A 22927-nucleotide genomic window follows, 5' to 3' on the forward strand; every position below is an offset into this window, starting at 1 on the left:
AGTCCACCACTGCCTTCTTGGTTACTGATTTGAAGGTTTTAGCCTCAACCCATTTGGTGAAGTAATCAATGGTCACTAGAATGAACCTATGACCGTTGGATGCTGCCGGCTCGATGGGCCCAATGACATCCATGCCCCATGCCACAAACGGCCAGGGTGCTGACATCGTATGTAACTCTGTTGGCGGAGAATGAATCAAATCTCCATGTATCTGGCACTGATGGCATTTCCTCACGAAAGTGATACAGTCGTGTTCCATGGTGAGCCAATAACACCCTGTTCGAAGGATCTTTCTTGCCAATACATATCCGCTCATGTGTGGCCCACAAACTCCAGCATATACCTCTGCCATAACTGTCGTTGCTTGACTGGCATCTATGTATCTCAACAATCCCAAATCCGGGGTTCTTTTGTACAATACTCCTCCGCTGAGGAAGAAACCATTCGACAAACGCCGAAGGGCTCTTTTTTGGTCTCCAGAGGCATGTTCTGGATATATCCCCATTCTGAGGTATTCCTTGATATCATGAAACCAGGGTTCGCCATCTGCTTCTTCTTCTATGGCGTTGCAGTAGGCGTGCTGATCACGGACCTGGATGTGCAGAGGATCAACATACATTTTGTCAGGGTGGACATTGATGCTAAGGTGGCCAAGGCATCTGCAACCTCGTTGTGAACTCTCTGGATGTGTTTGAACTTCACCGATCGAAATTGCTTGCTCAGATCATGCAAGCATTGTCGGTATGGTATGAGTTTAAGGTCTCGTGTTTCCCATTCTCCCTGAATTTGATGTACCAAGAGGTCCGAGTCTCCCAAGACCAAGACGTCTTGGACATCCATGTCAGCAGCCAAGCGCAGACCCAGGATGCAAGCCTCATACTCGGCCATATTGTTGGTGCAATAGAAGCGTAGTTAAGCCGGAACAGGATAATGGCGTCCTGTTTCAGAAATGAGTACTGCTCCTATTCCAACCCCTTTTGCGTTTGCAGCTCCATCGAATAAAAGCTTCCAACCCGGTTCCTCGGGTAATTCCAACTCATTTGTATGCATTACCTCTTCGTCAGGAAAATACGTTCTTAAGGGCTCGTATTTTTCATCAACGGGATTCTCCGCCAAATGGTCTGCCAGCGCCTGGGCTTTCATGGCCGTCCTCGTCACATAGATGATATCAAACTCTGTGAGCAGAATTTGCCACTTTGCCAACCTTCCCGTGGGCATAGGTTTCTGAAAGATATACTTTAATGGGTCCAAACGGGATATGAGATAAGTAGTATACGAAGACAGGTAGTGTTTCAACTTCTGAGCTACCCAAGTTAGGGCACAACATGTTTTCTCGAGTTGAGTGTACTTGACCTCATGTACTGTGAATTTCTTGCTAAGATAGTAGATGGACTGCTCCTTCCTTCCTGTGTCATCATGTTGCCCCAATACACAACCAAATGAATTTTCCAAGACCGTTAGGTAAAGAATTAAGGGCTTCCCAGGCTTCGGCGGGACCAATACTGGTGGATTAGACAGATACCCTTTGATTTGGTCGAAGGCCTCCTGACACTCTGCCGTCCAACCTACCGCAACATCCTTTCTCAGCAACCGAAATATGGGCTCACAAGTTGCTGTGAGTTGGGCGATGAACCTGCTGATGTAATTGAGTCTACCCAGCAAACTCATTACCTCTGTTTTGTTCCTTGGCGGTGGCAAATCTCGGATGGATTCAATTTTGGATGGGTCTAACTCAATCCCCCGTCGACTGACGATGAATCCTAGCAGCTTTCCTGATGGAACCCCGAATGCGCATTTGGCCGGGTTGAGCTTGATATCATACCTTCGGAGTCTTTGGAAAAATCTCCTTAGGTCTGCTACATGGTCTTCCTGACGCCAAGATTTGATGATCACATCATCGACGTACACCTCGATTTCTTTGTGTATCATGTCGTGAAACACAGCAGTCATTGCTCGCATGTATGTTGCCCCAGCGTTCTTCAGTCCGAATGGCATTACCCGATAGCAGTAAGTTCCCCATGGCATAATAAACGCTGTCTTCTCAGCATCCTCCTCGTCCATTAGGATCTGATGATAACCCGCATAGCAATCCACAAAGGATCCGATCTCGCGCCCAGCGCAATTATCGATCAGGATATGAATGTTGGGTAACGGAAAATTGTCCTTGGGACTTGCTTTGTTGAGGTTGCGGTAGTCGACGCACACCCTGATTTTTCCATCCTTCTTTGGGACTGGTACCACATTGGCCAACCACTCGGGATATCGAGTGACCCGAATGACCTTCGCTTGCAACTGCTTAATCACTTCTTCTTTGATCTTTACACTCATTTCTGTTTTAAATTTCCTTAGTTTTTGCTTGACCGGAGGGTATGCCGGGTCAGTGGGCAATTTGTGAACCACTAAATTGGTGCTTAATCCAGGCATATCGTCATATGACCATGCAAAAACATCTTTGAATTCCATGAGGGTTTTGATCAATTCTTCTCTGACATTCGGCTCAATGTGGATGCTAATTTTGGTCTCTTGGACGTTATCAGCGTCTCCTAGATTCACAGCCTCAGTGTCATTTAGGTTAGGCTTGGGTTTCTCTTCAAATTGGCACAGTTCTCGGTTTATCTCTTCGAAGGCTTCACCTTCGTCACATTCAGATTCATCATCACAAACGACCTCTTGCATCATTGAGTCGGATTCAGATTGATTTATTAGACTAGGTCGAAGATCCGCTGTGCATGCCATGTCATTAGAACCAGTAAAAAGAGAATTGTTCAGAAAAGAAAAAGAACAAAACAAAATTAAAATGAGACAAAAGAAAAGAACTTTATTAAACTTGCAGGATAAAAGGGTTCACACTTTTACAAAAACGAAAGTAAAATTTGGATTACACCCTTGAATAATCCGGACAAAACAAAACACACAAAACATAAATCAAAGCCTACTACCAAGACTCCCCTCGGACAGGAAGAGGAGTAACTGTCCAATTGTTGGTCTTGGCCTCAGGCCCCACAAACTGTATCTCTGCTCTGCTGGAACCTTCTCCAGCTTCCACCATACTGACATCCGCGAATAGCTTCTCAAAACTTTGATTCAGGTCTTCATTTATACCGATCAAAGGTCCTGGAATCTTTGGGACCGGTGACCCCTTGGCACTTGCTTTGACAAAAGACCTTGAGAGGCGTGGCACTGGTTTAGGCAGAAACCAGACCCTCTTCTTCACTTTTCGTGTTTGTTTCCTATCTGCTGCGGTTGGTTTGAACCCCAATCCGAAAGTTTCCAGATTTTTAGGAAGGGAGACAGGTTGGATAATCCCTTGAAGCTCGACTCCCAGGCCTTTTCCCGACACAAATCCATTACCCAGTATTTCTGAGACCATCATGACTGTTGCGGCAGCTACCCTAGGGTGCGGGATGATTTCTCCTTCAGAAATTTTGTTGGCCGATCTTGTATCGAAAATCTGGTAGACCCAAGGACCTTTGTCATCAGCGGTCTCTATGAAAGGTACGATGGCTCCGCCCATGGTGCACGTTGTATCCTCGCCGTGTAACACGACCTCTTGTCTTTCCCACTCGAACTTCACTATCTGATGTAGGGTGGAGGGCACCGCCTTGGCTGCATGAATCCATGGTCGTCCTAACAGCAGGTTGTAAGATACTGTGGCGTCTAATACCTGGAATTCCATGGTAAACAGGACTGGACCGATGGTCAGTTCAAGTACAACATCCCCCACAGTGGCCGTTCCGTTTCCGTCAAACCCTCGGACACAGATACTGTTCTTGTGGATCCTTCTGTGGTCGATCTTTAACTGGTTCAAGGTAGATAGTGGGCAAATATTGGCGCTTGAGCCGTTATCCACCAATACTCGAGTTACCACCGAGTCTTCACATTTGACAGCTAGGTATAGAGCTTTGTTATGCTCCGTACCTTCCACCGGCAGGTCATCATCTGAGAATGTTACCCTGTTCACCTCGAAAATCTTGCTGGCAATGGTTTCCAGGTGGTTTACAGAAATCTCACTGGGTACATGAGCTTCGTTCAATATCTTCAACAGGGCCCGACGATGCTCCTCAGAATGGATCAGTAACGACAACAGTGAGATCTGGGCCGGTGTTTTTCTCAGCTGTTCGACCACAGAATAGTCTTGTACTTTCATCTTCCTCAGGAACTCTTCAGCCTCTTCTTCGGACACAGGTTTCTTGGTTGCAACTGGGTTGGCTCTTCTTAGCTCCGCCGGAGCAAAACATCGACCTGATCGAGTCAACCCTTGCGCTTCACAACTGACTTCTTCCACCTGTTTTCCCTTGTACATCACCACCGCCTTTTCATATTTCCAAGGCACAGCCCTGCTGTCAATCATCGGCAGTTGGACCACAGGCTTTATGGTCACCAGTTCTCTACATACCCCTTTTAACACGACTGTCGGTGTGGGCGGGATCCCTGATACTACCAACTTGCTTGGCTCGGGTTTGCTTGTTATGGCGGACGGGCTCTTTCCCAATATCACTACCGGCTTGACGCCTTCTCCCTGCGACTGTACACTCGTTCCTCCACTGGTTAAGACTTCTTTCGGGGCGGCTTGGATCATCATCACTGTTTGTGAGGGTTTTCTCAATTCTCCTCCCTCACACACCAACTCAATCATGTGAGTTTCGTGGTGCGCTGGCAGTGGGTTTTGGTTGATGTTAGGAGCCTCCGGTGTCTGGACCTCGATCTTATTGGTGTCAATAAGATCTTGTATGGCATGCCTTAATTTCCAGCACTTCTCGGTATCATGCCCGAGCATCCCTGAACAGTATTCACAACTGATTGATCGATCCAAATTCTGAGGTGGGGGATTTGGTTCTCGAGTCTGGACAGGACTAACCAAACCCAATTGCCTCAGCTTGTGGAACAAAGCGGTGTAGGTTTCTCCCAGCTCCGTGAAAGTTCTCTGCTTCCGCAACCTGTCATTCCTAGCATCTGGATTTCCCCGAAAACCTGCCCCTAAAGGGTTTCTATACGCCCTTGGTGGAGGGTAGGTGTTTTGTGGTGGTGCATATATATTCTGGGGAGCCGGTGCGCGCCATTGTGGGCGAACCGGAGGCTGAGTGTATGCCTGGGCTTGGTGTACGGAACAATGTGGTTCTCGAGGTGGATAGAAATTTTGCGGTGGGTTGTATGGGTATTCTGACCTGTGAGGTCTGGGTTGGTTGTAGTGCGGCCTGCCAGCCCTGGACCAACTTCCTGCCTCGATCGTGGCAACCTCTTCTTTCTTTCTTCTCAGCGCACCTCCCGTGCCGCTTTGAATAGCCTGGGTTGTGGCTTTGAGTGCCGAATAGTTCAAGATCTTGTCAGATCTCAGACCCTCTTCTATCATGACCCCTATCTTGACCACCTCGTTGAAAGATTTTCCAACTGTTGTCACCAAGTGACCAAAGTAGGTTGGATCTAGTGTCTGCAAGAAATAGTCCACCATCTCTCCCTCTCTCATGGGAGGATCGACTCTAGCTGCTTGTTCTCTCCAGCGGAACCCGAACTCGCGAAAACTTTCCCCGGGTTTCTTCCCAGTTCTCAATAATGTGAGACGGTCAGGGACTATCTCGAGATTGTACTGGAAATGACCTGCAAAAGCCTGCGCCAGATCATCCCACGTGTACCACCTGCTGGAATCCTGCCTGGTATACCATTCTAGTGCAGATCCGCTCAGACTTTGGCCGAAATAAGCTATCAGCAGCTCATCCTTGCCGCCTGCCCCTCTCATTTTGCTACAGAATCCCCGCAAATGTGCCATGGGATCACCGTGCCCTTCATATAAATCAAACTTAGGCATCTTGAACCCAGCCGGGAGTTGGACGTCTGGGAAAGGGCACAGATCTTTGTATGCTACGCTGACTTGATTGCCCAGCCCGTGCAAGTTCCTGAAGGACTGCTCCAGGCTTTTGAACTTTCTCAATACTTCATCCTGTTCAGGGGCCTTAGCCGGCTTCTCAATCTCTGCCGGCACTTCCAAATGTGGATTGTAAGCCTGTGGTTCGGGGGCATGAAACGTAGGCTCGGGGGGATAGTATTGTGTATCGTGAGCCTGAAACAATGGCTCACTGGTCGTCCTTTGCAAAGGGGCTGATGTTGGTCCCACAAAAATGGGAATATTGGGTGTTGGGAGAGGTTGATGGGGTGGTGGAGCTTGGGAATCATGAGGGCTTCTTTCTTGATGATAAAGGGGATTTGGGCGGCTTGTGGAAGGGCCAGAGTGAGGGTACTCCGGCGTGTGTCCCAGTGTTTCAGGGCTCTTTTGTGTTTTGGCTATGGCTAGCTGCATTGCATTCATCTCTAGTCCCATCCTTTCAATCTTTTCCATTGCTTCTTTTAATAACTGGCTCATTGGCCTTTCTTCCTCATTACTATTCTCTGAAGTAGTCATGCTTGTCGCTACCGGTCCTTTGGATCTGGTTTGGTATGAGTGTGTTGCCAGAGTTCTTTAACAACTAACTTGTCTAGTATAGACAACAACAAACTTTGTTAGCGTTAGAGTTTGACAGATTTGATCATAACACATAGAGGATGCAATGCACCTAGGCAGTTAACCATTTCTATATGCTTTGCTTTAAACAACATGCGTCATCCCGGTTTGCTCATTCGTCCTTTTAAAGTATTTTGGGAAACCCTGTGTTTTATTTTATTTGTTTTTTTTCTTTATTTTATTAAAAGCGGTCGAATCTTATGGGGATTGCCTACGTATCACGTCCCCGCGTGAATCAGACCAGGCGTAGTTCTGCCATGACGCTAACATTTATATAAAAAGATGAACCAATATTACATTTGAAAACTTTGTAAAAACAATGTCTTGAAATACACACATTCAAATTGAAATAAACAGATACAATTCTTAACATCTCATAACGTGCCCCACTTTCCACTTGTGTTGTAAATTATTAGATCATTTGCTCAAGGCGGGGCTTGACCCGGATGACCTCCCAATGTTCGATACATCCTTTCCAACTCCACTGCTAGATGACGGGCAAAGGTGGGTACATGCTCTGTAAACCTTCCATAATCCATTCCTTGGCAGTTTACATAACTTTGAGAGGTGTAGACCGCCAGGTCGTGGATCTGTGCCCTGAAATCTTGGAGATGTTGGCCTTGATTCTGCAACTGCTGCTGGCGAGTGGTGGCTATATCTCGGATACGGCCTTCACGATCTAGGGCTGACTCTAATAGAGCTCGGAGTCTGGCCTGCTCTAATCTCATCTGCGCTCTTTCTCTATCAGTGTCCGCTTGTTGATGCTCTCTGTACCTTCTTGCCTCTTCTAGTTGTGCACGAAGTTGGTCTTCTGATCGTATCCAATGGTCTTTTTCCTTCTTGAATTGTGCCCTGTCTTTCTCGGATTGCCTATCTTGGCGTTCCTTATCAGATCTGGCTTCTTCGTTTAATTGTTGGATCCTTTCTTTTGCTTTGCTCAACGCCCTTTCTTTTGCAGCAAGAACGGAATCATAATCTTGCATTCTTTCAAAAAGATTGGCGATGGTTTTTTGATCCTTCCAATTCCTCATTGGCGTTTCAGAAGCCTTTTTCATTCTCAGAAATCGAGCATGAAGACTTTCATTCTCGCAGGCTAGACTCTTCTTCTCGCCTTCAGCTTCTTGTGCTTGCAAATCCTTCTCCAGACTGAGGTTCCTTAGATTTTCCTTTAGGGCATGGATAGTTGCTTTGTACCCCTTCTCTTTTTCTCCCCAGATCAACCGCTCTTGGATTTTATCATTAAAGTTTTGAATATGGGGTCTTTTAGTTGGCCTTCTTAGCTCAGGTTCTGGTACATCATCCACGCGAGACCGTTTCTCGAACCACCTTGCATATCCAGGATTTATCTCACCCTTTGTAGTGTCTGGGACTTGAGTATCGCTTTTCAAGTATCGACATCCATTCCACATCTGCTGAAGTAACGCCTCAGGAATAGTGGCCTCTGGGTGTAATTCGATTTCTTGCGTACTCAAATCTTCATCATCAGGAACTACTTGATATCTTCCTAGTTGTCTTAGGACTCTCAATGGCGCATACGGCTGGATGCTTCTCAATCCCAATAGTAGCAGATAACTATTTGAGTTTGACATATGTATCACTTCCCTCATCGGGAGCCATCCCAGAGTCCATTCAATTTGATTTGCCGTTAGAGCCCTTAGCCGAGATACCCATGCTTCTATCCCTTCTGGAACCTGATAATTTTTCACTCTTTCCTCATAACCCTCGATGTAATTATCGTTGCTTGGCCCATACTGTATGATCTTGGGTTGTTGTTAGAAATGTTCAATCAGCCACATTTGCAACAAAATTTTGCATCCTTCGAAGACTTTCGCTCCTGCTTTACATAAAGTCAAAGCCCGATAAATGTCTGAGAGAATGATGGGGACAAGGGTGTGGTTTTCCTTGGTGGTGAGGATTTGCACAACTTTTGCGGTGCTAATATCGATTGTTCGCTCTTTGTTCGGGAAGACCATGATTCCTAGAAAAGCCACCATGAAGGCGAAGCGATGGTGAACCTGCCATGCGTCTTTGTCTTGTTTGTTAGTAAGGCCTTTCTCATGAATTTCGAACCCATCTGATTTTCCGAACCTTGAATACAAAAAGTTGAAAGAACAACATCCGTTGACGACATTGCTTTTCCTGATTTGACTGCTGATGTTCAGAAGACCGAAGAATCGATGTACCGAGGGAGCCTTCGTGAATATCAAGCTTTGATTCCTTAAACTTCCGTCAAAACCAACATATCCAGCTACCTCCTCTAATGTAGGAGTGAGCTCGAAGTCAGAGAAACGAAAGACATTGTGAACAGGGTCCCAAAAAGTTACTAATGCCGCAATCAGATCATCACGGGGTTTAACTTTCATAATATCCGGGAGATTTCCCAAATGCTTGATGACCCACTTTTGACCATCTTCGCCTAATTCACACCACCACATTTGAAGCTGGAATAGAAACTCTTCTGTATTTGCGGATGAGGGGTTTTGTGTGATGCTCATTTTGTATCTGAAATTTAATTTAATAAAGTCAAGACTCATTTTGAAAACATACTCTAATCATTTTCAGTCAAAACTATTTTCAAGATTTAAACTATTTTTGGGAATTTTTCAAACTATTTTCAAGATTAAATACCTTTCAAGATTAAATACCTTTATTTCAAGATTTGAAAACTATATTTTACCTTTTTATTTTTAATTTTTATTATTTTTTTTTCATTTGTTTTTCATTTTTTTTTATTTTTTTTTATTTTTTATATTATTATTATTATTATTATTATTTTATTTTATTTTTTTATTATTTTTTTTTTAAAAAAACAACCCATTTTATTCCTCAGTTCTTACCATGATTTCATTTAAGCCGGTCAGCAAGCATGTTCGAGGCAAATGAATGCACATATAGCAAGTAGGATGCATCAGGATGGTCTTTTTATTTCGGGTTCACCTGTCCTAGACAGACCCAACCCCTGTGTTGAGTCCCCTAAGTCAAATGCACATGATGCAAATAAACGCTCCTACTAGGGATCCGGTACATGGCTGAGTTATTCTAAGTGTAAAACCTGAGGTTGATTGTTCTAAACCTGGCTTACCCAAACGGATAGTTTGAGCCGAAGCGGGGGCAACGTACCGGGAGCACGAAAGTCTGCCCGGCCTAGTTACTTGTCCCAACTCCGTCTTATTTGGTATGACTTTAACAGAAAGGTGGGTCACGCGCACGTGTACACCATAAATTCAGAAGACTCAGAAAGAAGGGGGTTTCGTAGCAGTTGTATATATTCACAATTCAAATAATATTAAAGCGGTAAAAAGCAACATTTAGCATATTAGCATATAAACAGTTGAAAATCATATAATAAATAAAGCCAATTAACAATTATTCTAAGCTCGAATTCTTAACCCTGAACCAGTGGTTCTGGGTGTAAATAAGATCCCCAGCAGAGTCGCTAGAGCTGTCGCACCTCCTTTTCCGTACCCGAGAGGGTATAAGGGATTTTTTCCAATTAAAGGACAATCGAAACGGGATTTGTTTATTTATTTCAGAGTCGCCACTTGGGAGGTTTAGGGTGTCCCAAGTCACCAGTTTTGATCCCGAATCGAGGAAATGAATGACTCCATATTACAGTCTGCGTACCAGAAATCCTGGTAAGGAATTCTGTTAACCCGGGAGAAGGTGTTATGCATTCCCGAGTTCCGTGGTTCTAGCACAGTCGCTCAACTGTTATATTCGGCTTGATTATCTGATTTTATACAAATATGAACTTATGTGCCAATTTTATCTTTTAACCGCTTTTATCATTATTATTATTTTTACAAGGAATTGCAACGTCGCGAAAACATACCTCGAATCACGTTACATCAATGTACACGTGATTATTGACATATCTCGACTCGGTTGAGATTTGGATTTGGGTCACATAAATGTGCACCCGAGTTAAGGAAAATAAATTATTAAAGGCGCGCTTAAAGCAACTAGCGTGTTGTTATTTTGGGGAAAGCCATAAAATTCGCTTAAACGGCATGTCCCGAATTCTAAGTATTTTATATATATACATTTAGAGGGCCCCGCACTTTGTACATATTTGTTTGTCGAGGCTCGTCTCATTCCTTATGAAAAGAATTTGCAACGTCGTGGAAATGCATCTCAGACCATGCCACCATCAATGTACCCGTGGTTAGAGACACATTTCGATTCCGTTGAGATTGGGATTTGGGTCACATAAATGTGCACCCGAGTTTAAGGAGATAACATTATTAGGTACGCGCTTAAAGAGACTATCGCGTTATTATTCTGGGAGGGCCGTGAGATTTGCTAAACGACCCATCCTGGAAACTGAATGCTTCGATAATATCCATTTAACGAGTGCCCCGCAGCTCGTGCGTTTCTATTTATTTTTGTCGAGGCTCATCTCGTTCTTATTTTAAAAGGATATCCTATAGCAACTACGTATCTTGTCGCGTTTGTCTCTACTAATTGAAAACAGTAGATAGTCCTAATTAATTACGTGTTTGCAAGTTATCTATAACAACATTCAGAAATGCTTAAAAATCAGAAACGAGGCTGCGTGCACAGTCAGCCGAACAAATAATCACGGGCCCAAATCCAGCCCATGCGTGATGGGCCAGACCTGGGCCACTGCTTGTTCGATGCGGGCCTGCTTGGTCTGTTTTGACCTGGGCTCGACCTTCATGAGGTTGAGATTGCAAGTTTTGTGTTCTTTGTCTTAACAGGTGGTTTACTAGTTATATGAGACCATTAATCAGAAAAGGAAGAACTTAGCCAATGATGTACAGTTTTCATGCTTGGCATACATTACAACACATATTACAAAGTAAACTAAGTCTGAGATGCAACCTATTTCATTGAGAATATTTTCACCTATCAGTATACATATGTATGAAAATCAACTTCAGGTCTTTTCTTTTTGCATTCATGCTCAATGTTCCAATTACATTTGATAGTGCATTGGTTGTGTACCTGGTATAGAGGACAAAGAAGAAAGGACTGATCAGCTGGGCAGTATGCAGTAAACACAGCAACAGTAGATACACAGCAACAACACAGCAACAAACCAACAATCACAAGTGTTTTCCACAGTCCCAACCAGCAACAATTCCCAGAACAAAGAAAACCAGCAGATGGTCGAGCACCAAACAAGTAATCCCAGAAAAGAGTAATGAAACAACAGAAGTAACAGAGTGTTCAATGCAGCAACACCAGCAGTTCAACAATCACAAGCAGCTCAATCAGTGCAAACAACAGAACTTGGCCAAGACAACTTGACCAATATGAACTCTTATGTAGCTTTCAGACAGTGTTTGGTTACAGTGTTTACTGGAAATTTCCTTATGTTTTCAGTTTTCTTTAAACTCACAAGACCTCTCTCAATACTAAAAATTCCAGCCCCTTTTAAGTTCTGAAATGGCCTATTTATAAGCCAAACGACCAGTGCAGCTAAGCTGCCTCGATCCTCCCACTTACAGACTGCCCATACCCTTTAAACCCATCCTTAAGCATCTTTTGATGCCAGCCCTTTTTGTTCCCCACGCCTGGTTTTTTTTAAATCAAGAGTTATGGGTTCATTTAAGTATTCATTTTTAAACCCCATACTCTTGTGTCTTGTTCCCCATTGGTATTAGTTTAATCCCAAATTAGTACCCTACTTGTCAGCTCATTTAAACTAAGCCTTTTTTGTTCTTTTCAAACCCCAGACTACCCCTGTTAAAACCTGATTATTACTGCCCTAAACCCATTGCAGCATCAGGGCATCTTGAACTTCTGAAATTTCAAATTCAGGACTGCCCTGGATTGAACCTTTTCAGTCATTTTTGCAATGCAAACAAACTCTTTTCAGACAATGCTGGGCATTCAGTCAGTGACAAGGTTCAATTAGTCATGTGAAATTATTAGCTTATTCGATGCATTAGTTATAGAAAACTAGTCGACGATGTTTATCGAGTCGACTATACTAATTATAACAGGTAATAATCAGTCGTTCAAATAAACAAACACATACAGGGACCTAAAGGCATCAAACAACTTTTGTTCAATTATTGGGAACCTATATGGATTATTTATGCGACGACTAATCTAATCGAACATGTATATCACAGAATATGTTCAAAACACACACAGAAGACAATAGACCAAATAAAAGGTCTTTACAAGGACGGAAGAAATTAAGAAAAGTATCATAAAATACCGAACAAACACAACAGAACATGCTAACAGACTCATCCACACAAAAACAGAAAAGGAAAACTTACTAGAAAATGTTCAAAGCAGGCCGACCCCAGTCCGAATTAGATTTCACCATTTGAGGCCAAACAAACTCTAACCAGGGTGTTCTCAACCGAGAACACCTTGGTTAAGGTCTATTAGACCTCAAACCCTCTATGAAGCAGGTCGGATTCCTCAGGCTCTTGTGTTCTAAGGTTCCGATTCTCAGATTTGATTTTTTAGAAGTTGTGGGTAGATTTAGACCAAACCAAGCTTGGTTTGGTCATGAGGAGGTTCAGGGGAGTGTGTGGTATGAAGATGGTGAGGTTTGGTATAGATCGAGTTTTGTCTCGAATCTTCAAATCCAGATTCGAGACGATAGGAGGTGATTCGAGGTACATGGCTAGTGGATTCGTGCTCAGGGTGGTTAGATGTATCGGTGGTGTGAAGGGGGTGGTCACCGGCGTTCATGCCGCCGGGTTCTAGTGAAAGGGATATCAGGGCGGCGTTAGGGTTTGGGGGGTTTCAGGGCTTGGGGAAGGAGACGAGTGAAGGGTGGGGTTCGGATAGGGGGCGTGGGGTGTGAGGGAAAGCTTATATACGGAGTAGGGGATTGGATCTGAGCCGTTAGATCAGATGATCTCAACGGCTTGGATCTGATGGTGAGAAGTGAGACGGGGTCGTTTGATATTAAAACGGGGTCGTTTGGTTTAAGTGAGGGGCTGGGCTGAACCGGTAGCTGGGTCGGGTTTGGAAACGGGTTGCTAAAGGGGGGTCCTGGGCCGTTGGATTGGCCTGGACGGACGGCTCAGATCAAACGCCTTTATATGGCGTCGTTTGGGGGGGTTTGTCTGAGGCCTGGTTTGGACTGGGTCAGATTGAATTGGTTTGGGCCTATTTTTGGTTTCCTTTCTTGGCCCAAACCGTTTTTCTTCATTCTTTTTCTTCTTTTTTTTTCTAAATTTAAAACTAAAAATAAAAAATGAAATTCAAACAAACATTAATTTAACACTTAACACAATTATCACACACATATCAAAATATTTAAATAGGTTAGATTACACCCTAGAATATTTTTGTGAATTTTCTTTTAATGACCGAATTATGGTTTAATCACCATGACATACACATTTTGTATTTTGTTCGATAATGTTAAAAATAGCAAAATGGACAGAACCACACATGACTAACAACACACGTTACGGAAAATCGAAAATTGTACAGCGAGGTCCTTTGTCACTATTTTTGTTTTTCTTTTGGAGTGACTGTCCGTGAAGCAAAAATCACGTGCTTACAAGTACTAGGTTAGGGCTCCCCCTGTTAGGGTTTCGCCGAATTTATTTAGTAGCACTGATGGTACTTGTTCTTTCGAAAGATCGCTGCCTTTTACGGCTGTGACATAATGGATGATATGATCTTCTGGGTCTGTAGTACTGTCATATATTTTCAGGTATGGCGGCATTTTGAAGGTTTTAGGTATGGCGTGGGGGGCTGCATCCTTGTTGTACGGTTGCTCGATGAATCGACCAACGTCCCGTTTCGCTAACAACTTTGGGGCGTCTGGTATTTTATCGACCCTTTCCTGATGCTCTTTCGTCTGGTCACGAAGTACCTTATTCTCATTTTCCATTTCATCAATTTTCTTTAGAATGGTTGCGAGTGCGTCATTACCTGTGTCAACAGTGGTGTCACACCTCCTTTTCACCTACACCCCGCAAAGGGCATGAAGGAGTTTTTCCATTTAAAAGATAATCGGAACGGGATTTAATTATTAATTATTCAGAGTCTCCACTTGGGAGATTAATGGTGTCCCAAGTCACCGGTTGAATCTCGAACCGAGGAAATTTATGAGTCTATTAACAGTCCGCGAACTAGAAATTCGAGTAAGGAATTCTGTTAACCCGGGAGAAGGTGTTAGGCATTCCCGAGCTCCGTGGTTCTAGCACGGTCGCTTAACTGTTGTATTTGATTTTATCTAATTTTAATACACGTTCTAGCTTATGTGCTTTTTAATTTTAAACTGTTTTTATTATTATTTTTTCATAAGAATTGCAACGTTGTGAAAACGTGTCTCGGACCACGTCGCAATCAATGTACCCGTGATTGTCAACACATTTCGACTTCGTCGAGATTTGGATTTGGGTCGCATCAATGCGCACCCGAGTTTAAGAAGGTAATTTAATTAAAACTGCGCCTAAAGATTCTGACGTAATATTATTTTGGGGAAGGCCGTGAAGTTCGCTAAATGGCCCTCCCAAATTCTAATCATTTTAATAATCATTTATTGAGGGCCCCACATTTATTTATTTTTCTTCGGTGAGGCTCGTCTCGATTTGTGAACCTCTTTTCTATCATTATTTATTTTATAGGAATTACGATGTCGTGAAAACGCGTTTCGAACCACGTCGCAATCAATGCACCCGCGGTTGTCAACACATTTCGACTTCGTCGAAGTTTGGATTCGGGTCACATAAATGCACACCCGAGTTTTAGAATTCAAGCATCACAACTACATCACGGGAACCGTACCCGTAGCTATGACAATTAAGCAAATGGACATAAAATTAACTAAAGTAAATAAAACTTGTTTCATACTTATGTACAACTTCGTTTCATTTGGGAGCTCAGTTATATGACATTTCAACTTGTAACTTCTCCGCCTGATGCCATAGGCATTTACAGAGAATGGGATATAACTATGTATTATAAGCGATACAAATAAGCAACATAAGATGAAATAAACAAAAAGGTCGATACTCTGCACTGCAAAAGATATTACTGTCAAACTTGGTTAAGCGCTTGAAAGCCACAAGGTTCAATGTGCAAACGAAAATGGGCACTAAGCCAACGTACAAAAGTATCTATTATGAAGGAAACTTGCAAACCTAACACGACAGTTGATTTCCTTTAACTCCAACATGGTATTTTCACCAATGACAAAATGACAGCTTTAACTTTTTTCATTCTTGTCAAAATGAAAGTATTCTCAATGCTCCACACTCATGCATATATCTAGTGTATTAAGATGTACGCTATGTATGGACTGCGTATTTACAACTCCACTATTTGGGCAAACCAAAAGAATGTCAATTGAAACTTCCTTATGCCAAGACCTCTGCCTTTAAAACAAGCTCTAGTTCCTCGGTTACGACATAATTTCAACACATCAAACCCATATCTTATACTATTAACAAACTATATTTAGAACATATTACTACTAATTATCTTTGCATTTTTTTCAACTAACACCCAAGAGAGACGAAACCAAATCATATATATTTAAAAATAACATTTCCTTAGACAGATACGCGAAATATTCAACACTTAAGATCTAAAGATTGCATCAGGGAGAAAACGGCCCTGCAATTGCATATTCATACTGAGGCTAATTCAAACAAATAAATCCAAACATTTCATGCAACAGAGAATGACAAAGTTGACGGAGGTACATTATTAAGCACAACAGAGTACGAGAAATTGAGGAACCAAACCTCAAAAGTGAATCAGAATATTAATGGCGAGGTAGCGCTGAACTCAAAAACGCGACGAACCATGGACGAACCTCGACGCACCGGACCTCGATGGACCTCTGACTGGAAATGGAATTACGTCCAGGCCTCTAGCTCGCCGAAACTGCGACAACATGCAACAACAGCAGTAGCTGCTCGTGGGTGTCACTGCTTAGGATTCAATAGGGGGTCTTCGGCACTCTTTTTTGATTTTTTGTTGAGGAATGTGTTGGTTAAGGTGAGGGCTGAAGTGCAGTGGTTGTTTGGGTGGGGGGATGTGAAGGAGACGATCTGAGGGGTGGGTTGTTCTGCGCGCAGCTTTTCTTAGCTTTCTTTTTCCTTTATGCGCAGCTTTTGCTGTTGCTTTTTGTCGTTCTCCTCCCCCTCTATTTGTGCTGATCCCCCCTTTAGTTTTAGGCTTTGTTTAATATATATAGGTCTAGGTTAGTGGTAGGGTTTTAGGTTAAGGGGTATGGGCCTAGGAATTATGGGCTTGGTAATTGTGGGCTAGGTCCAAAATTAGGCCTAAAGATGGGTTGCTCGAGCCCAAGCTCTATTCTTTTGCCGCGAATGATATTAAAAATACGCGCCCATTTGTTAATTATTCCTACTATTTAAATAATTATTACAATAAAACTAACCATTAAACAAATCTATTTTTGGTATTTTCAAAATATCATATTAAAATAAAAATACGATACTATTGTTGTATATATTTTTAAGATTTTTTTTAATTAAAAATGACTACAAAACATAAATGAACCTATTTTTGTGATTTTGTTTTATTGCACTAAAATAGAGTAAAAGAGTCAAAATTACTTAAAATATCTATATTCTACCTAAATTAAATATTTTACGCTAATATATAAAAGATCTTGGGGAGGGTCAAAAATCACATGTCTACAGCTGCCCCTCTTTGACTGGAAACGTATAGAGTTTTCAGACAAAGACTGACTAGATAGGTTTTTGACCCGACCCTTATTCGGAAAGGCTAAAACTGAAAGAGAGGGGAATGTGACCGAGCCCTGGTATCTAGGCTGCCTACATATCCTTGGCTGTAAAGGAATCAGGCCACGTGTAGTTCAGAAATGAGTGAGGTGACGGAGTATGCCGAGGTGGATATCCGGTCGAGGTGTCGTTTCGTCGAGGTTCCGGTCTGCGGTCCCTGTTATTACATCAAAAATCAAAAGATGAAAAAGACTAGCTAAGCCTATCGACTACAAGCTACAAGATTCCTATCTATAAGTCTTCTGAAGCTTGATCTTGAGTCTTGAATGGTCCTTCATACAGACTTTAGATTTGAACCTTGACACTTGTTAGTTGCAGGTGCTAGCTCGTTCTTCTACAGCTTCTGGGTCAGGACCGGACATGTAGTGCTTGTGACCTCGGCCATGTCTTGAGCAGCTCACATCATTCATCAACTTCTGAATTGCCTTCTGAATTGAATTCCCTTTTTTTCCAGGTGGGCGCCTGATTGCTCAACCTGAATTGTCCTCCCTTGTTACTTGACACTATTTTCCCTTACACTTTGAACCATTTTCCCTGAAACTCGAACTGTCTTCCTTCGCAACTGTTTTCCCTAGAAACTTGAGTTGTTTTCCCTTGTTCTCCAGGCGGGCGCCTGACTGCTGAACTTGAAATTGAATGTATTTCTCTGTTATCCAGGCGGGTTCCTGACTCTGTTATACAGGCGGGCTCCTAACTGCTAAACTTTGTTATACAGGCGGGCTCCTGATTTTCGAAACTTGAATTGTATGTCTCTATTCTCCAGGCGGACTCCTGACTTTTGAAATTTGAAATGTATTCCTCTATTATCCAGGCGGGTTCCTGATTTCCGAAACTTGAATTGTATACCTCTGTTCTTCAGGCGGGTTCCTGACTTCAAAAAGACAAAGAAATCGATTGAGAACTAAAAATTTGAATTGTATCACCTCTGTTCTTCAGGCGGGCTCCTGATTGCTGAAACTTGAATTGTATGTCTCTATTCTCCAAGCGGACTCCTGACTTCCGAAACTTGAATTGTATGCCTCTGTTCTTCAGGCGGGCTCCTGACTTCAAGAAGACAAAAAATCGATCGAAAACTAAAATTTGAATTGTATCACCTCTGTTCTTCAGGCGGGATCCTGATTGCTGAAACTTGAATTGTGATAAGACTGGAATGCAACTCTTTTTTAAAAAAAAAAATTAAAGACTAAAATGTATCTTAAAATTTAAAATTTATCTTAGGTGAAAAATTCATCAGACTAAGATTGTCATATTAGGTGAAAGATTCGACTGACTAAGATTTATCTTTATCTTAGGTGAAAAATTCATCAGACTAAGATTTCCATCTTAGGAGAAAGATTCAACAGACTAAGATTTTTATCTTTATCTTAGGTGAAATATTCATCAGACTAAGATTTCCATCTTAGGAGAAAGATTCAACAGACTAAGATTGTGACTCTAGGAGATAATTCATCAGACTAGGTCCATTTTTGTGTGATCCTGACTTTCTTAATTTTCCAAATTCCAACTTCCATTCTTTTCAAATTCTGCCTTCCTTTCTTGTTCCCAAATTATGCCTTCCTTTTATTTTTCCAACTTCTGCCTTTATCTTAGGTGAAAGATTCATCAGACTAAATTGTTTATCTTAGGTGAAAAATTCAACAGACTAAGATTTCTTTATCTTAGGTGAAAGATTCAACAGACTAAGATTTCTTTATCTCATGTGAAAAATTCAACAGACTAAGATTTCTGTATCTCAGGTGAAAAATTCATCAGACTAAGATTTCTTTTAACCATTTTCCTTCAAATTTGTTTTATCTACCACCAACTTGAATTATCTTCCTTCAGAACTGCTTCCCTAAAAACTGGTGTTGTCCTCCTTCAAAAAACCACTTCCTTAAAAACTAGTGTTTCATTCTTCCAAAAATTACTTTTCTTAGAACTGGTGTTTCTTTCCTGAAAACTACTTCCCTCTCTTTTTCTCTTTTTTTTTAAAAAACACTTGTATTGACCTTCATGTTCTTCAGATGGGTACCCGAAAAAAATTTCAACACAACAGAAAATTTTCTGCCCCAGTTTGATAATCCTCATGTAGCATATCTTTCTGCCATCAATAACATTTCCATGCCCCTGTTTCAAATCAAAGAAAATTCTGTCAGTTTAAAAGTGCGGTGGTTGGTTGTGGTACTCCCGCTGGGATGGCTTTCCTTTTCTCCTTTCCATGCTTTGCATTCTCCAACCATCTTTGAAACTTGGCTGATAACTTCCGCCCTTCTTGACGACTATCTCTCAATTATTACTTTTAGTCTTTTTATCTGACCCCATATGTTTTGTGACAACTGATTCTTCTTGAAGGTCTTGCATGTTTACTAATTAACCGCTTTCCCCATCATCTGTGTCACTGAAATACCCTTTTTCCCCGTTCAATCCTAATACCCTCTATCTGTTGCATTATTCCTGAACCGACATCTACCAAACTTTGTGTTTCATAAGGATCCCAAAGTATGTTGATTATTACCAGCTCAGTGCTCTTGTTATTTTTCCTGACTTGTGACCCCATTTTGTGCAATTGGAAAGCTGGTGGAAAATTTTGAAGTCATTCCTCACTTGTTACGACCAAAAGACTCAGAAAGGGGAAATAAACAAAACAAAAGGAACAGAGTAAATGACAATAGAAAGAGATGATTCCTAACAAGAAAATTACACAGTAGAAACCTATCGGATGTGGATACCGACTCTAATGACCTTGACATGCACCTGCTACCTATTCTGTTAAGCAAACCTGATGGTCAGCTCTTGTTGTTCCTTTTTGCCGTGAAACTAGGCTTCATTGCTCCGCTTATCCAATTTGATTCGCATTCCTTATTCGTCTTGTAGTGCCCAAAGGGTTTTCACCATCAAACCTCTCTCATTTCGTTCTTTCTCTCAACTTACTGTCGCCTCAAGGTGCCCGTGAAGGTTTTCACCAATAAGACTCTCTCATTTTTTATTTCTCTCAGCTTTCATCACCTTGCGATACCCATGAGGATTTTTATCAATAAGATTCTCTCATTTTCATTTTCCTTGTTTGGACCGGAGTGTTGCCCCTGACATGAATTACCTTACCTGCTTGACTTGGCATTTCTCAAAGACTGATCAGAAGGTCTTTCTTTGGACCGTAATGTAGTCTTTTGGATGGGTTAGAAAGAAAGGGTATAAAAGGCTCAAAATAATTTCAAAATGGGTTAAAATTACAACTTTCGGAATCCAACTTCTCACAACAACCACAATTTCTGCCCCAATTTCTTGCTTGGGGACTTTTGGATTTTTGTTTTGGTATGACTGAACCTCAGAGAGGCTACCTACGTACCCTTTCGGGATCAAGTCAAACGTAGTTCACGACATAGAAATTACTTTTTTGTGATTTTTCTTTCTCTTCTTTCTTTTCTGTTCTTCTTTTCTTCTTTTCTTTCATTTTCCTTTCTTTTCTTTCTTTTCTTTCTTTTCTTTTTTTTTCTTTATTTTCTTCTCTTTCTTTATTTTCTTTTCTTTTTCTTTTCTTTTTCTCTTTCCTTCCTTTTTTTGCTTATTTGCGGCACTTGCGTTTCTTAATTGTGTCGTTGATTCCGAAAGAGGGGTACGAAAGAAAATAAACACGGCTCAAAAGGGGTGACAATAGAAAAAAGTGTTTGGATAGCAGAACAAAACGCCTTCATCATTTCAATCCTCAAGACATGCCAAAGGCAAACCAATACGATTAATGCACAGAAATTACACATAGTATATCCTGACCGCCTCGGAGTTGATGGCCATTTTCACACATTTTCCTGCTACATCTGTCAAATATAATGCACCATTGGGCAACACTCTTACTCTTATTACCACGACCGGCCCCCTGTCGATTTGGCCAACTTGCTTTTAGGGTTTCTTTATATTCTATCTGCCCCAGTTTCACATGGTTCGGGCGTCGAACAATCTCAAAACGTCCAAATCTGTTCTTATTTCCTCAGGTGCCCCTATTGTTTTCAAAATGGTCTCATTGCTTCGCAACTTTTGAAGATCGGACTGAAAATTATACGTGCATGTCATGTCACTAGAATCGGCAAAAGGCAAAACAAAACGATAGAAAAGAACTAAACGAAGAACAATGATTGAAAGTAACAAAAGACCGGAATTTGCATTAGACAATGATGAAATAACTCGAATAACAAAACAAGCAAACAAACTGGAGTACAACCCTAGAATGAACCTGAAACACCCATGGACAACACTAAATAAACCACTACGACTAAACAAGCTAGACAAAAATGAAAGGATAAGAGGGTTTGATCACAAGACAATATCCGAATTACAACCCTGCAAATAACCCTGACAACAGAAATGACAGCAAAATGGACCAACAAAGCTCCTCCCCAGCTGACTTAGGGATGGAGCGTCTTTCCAATTACCAAGCACAGCATTTTAGCCACTAAGCTTCGCATCCATATTGTCATGACCACTATCTGCGTCAGTATTTTCAACTTCGGTCAACAAGTTCCCAAGAGGATTCTCATACCCCATGTCATCGGTCATGTTCTGGGTGCCACTGTCTTGAATCAAATTTTCCTGGATCATCCTTTCTATTTCTATCTTCAAATCCCGACAATTTTTGCCACATTATGCCCTAGAGCATTGGAGTGGTATTCACACCTTTTAGATGAGTCAAAGCTTCTCGCACGTCGGTCCACCTGATTAGGAGGAATGGGTGCAATCATGTCATATTGTTTTAACTTCTCAAATAAGCTTGCATAGGACTTTCCTATTGATGTAAAACTATCTTTCAACTTTTGTTCCCTTCTATACCCCTGGCTTGGATGTGGGTTACAAGGTAATTGAAAATTTTGCGGAGGCTGGTAGAGATAATGATTAACTTGTGGTCATCCATGGGTGGCTTAGCTCTAGCTGCCTGCTCTCTCCATTTGATGGCATATTCCCTGAAACTTTCAGTTGGTTTCTTTTTAGGTAAGAAAGGGAAATGCGGTCTGGGGCGATGTCGATGTTGTATTGAAACTGTTTGACAAAGGCCCGTGCCATGTCATCCCAGACGTACCAGCAAGATGTGTCTTGATCCAAAAACCATTCAGATGCTACTCCCGTGAGGCTTTCCCCAAAATAAGCTATAAGCAATTCCTCATTTCTTCCCACACCTCTCAATTAGTTGCAATACCTTTTCAGGTGGGCTATGGGGTCTCCATGTCCAATGTACTTTTCAAATTTGGGAACCTTGAAACCAGGCGGCAAGTGGACATCGGGGAACATTCATAGATCTCTGAAAGCAACGCTCTTTTGACCTGCCATTGCTTGCGTGTTTTTCAACCATTGTTCTAATCTTTTCACTCTTTGGGTTATTTCTTCATGTACTCTCTTTCGGGCAGGCTTCTCGATGTTTACAGGAAGCTCAAACGAGTACGAGTGGCACTCGGGATAGTGGTATTGTTCTTGCTGTGTAGCAAATCGTGACTCGTGACAAGACTGTCCTTGACCATTGGCCCAGGCTTGACGCATTTTGGTCATTTGTTGTTTCAGTGTTCTATTTTCCTCAACCACAGTGGACCCTTGTTGAACCCTCTGACCCTGAGTCTCTTGAGCACTCGTAACAGCTTCGATGTCAGTTATCATTTTCCTTGGATCTTGTGTTTCCAGCTTACTACAACTGACCACCTCAACTTTCTTCACAATTCAAAACAAAACATGATATAATGGATTGGGTCGG

Source organism: Nicotiana sylvestris, chromosome 4 (genome assembly GCF_000393655.2).
Source record: "Nicotiana sylvestris chromosome 4, ASM39365v2, whole genome shotgun sequence".
Classification (NCBI taxonomy): Eukaryota; Viridiplantae; Streptophyta; class Magnoliopsida; order Solanales; family Solanaceae; genus Nicotiana; species Nicotiana sylvestris.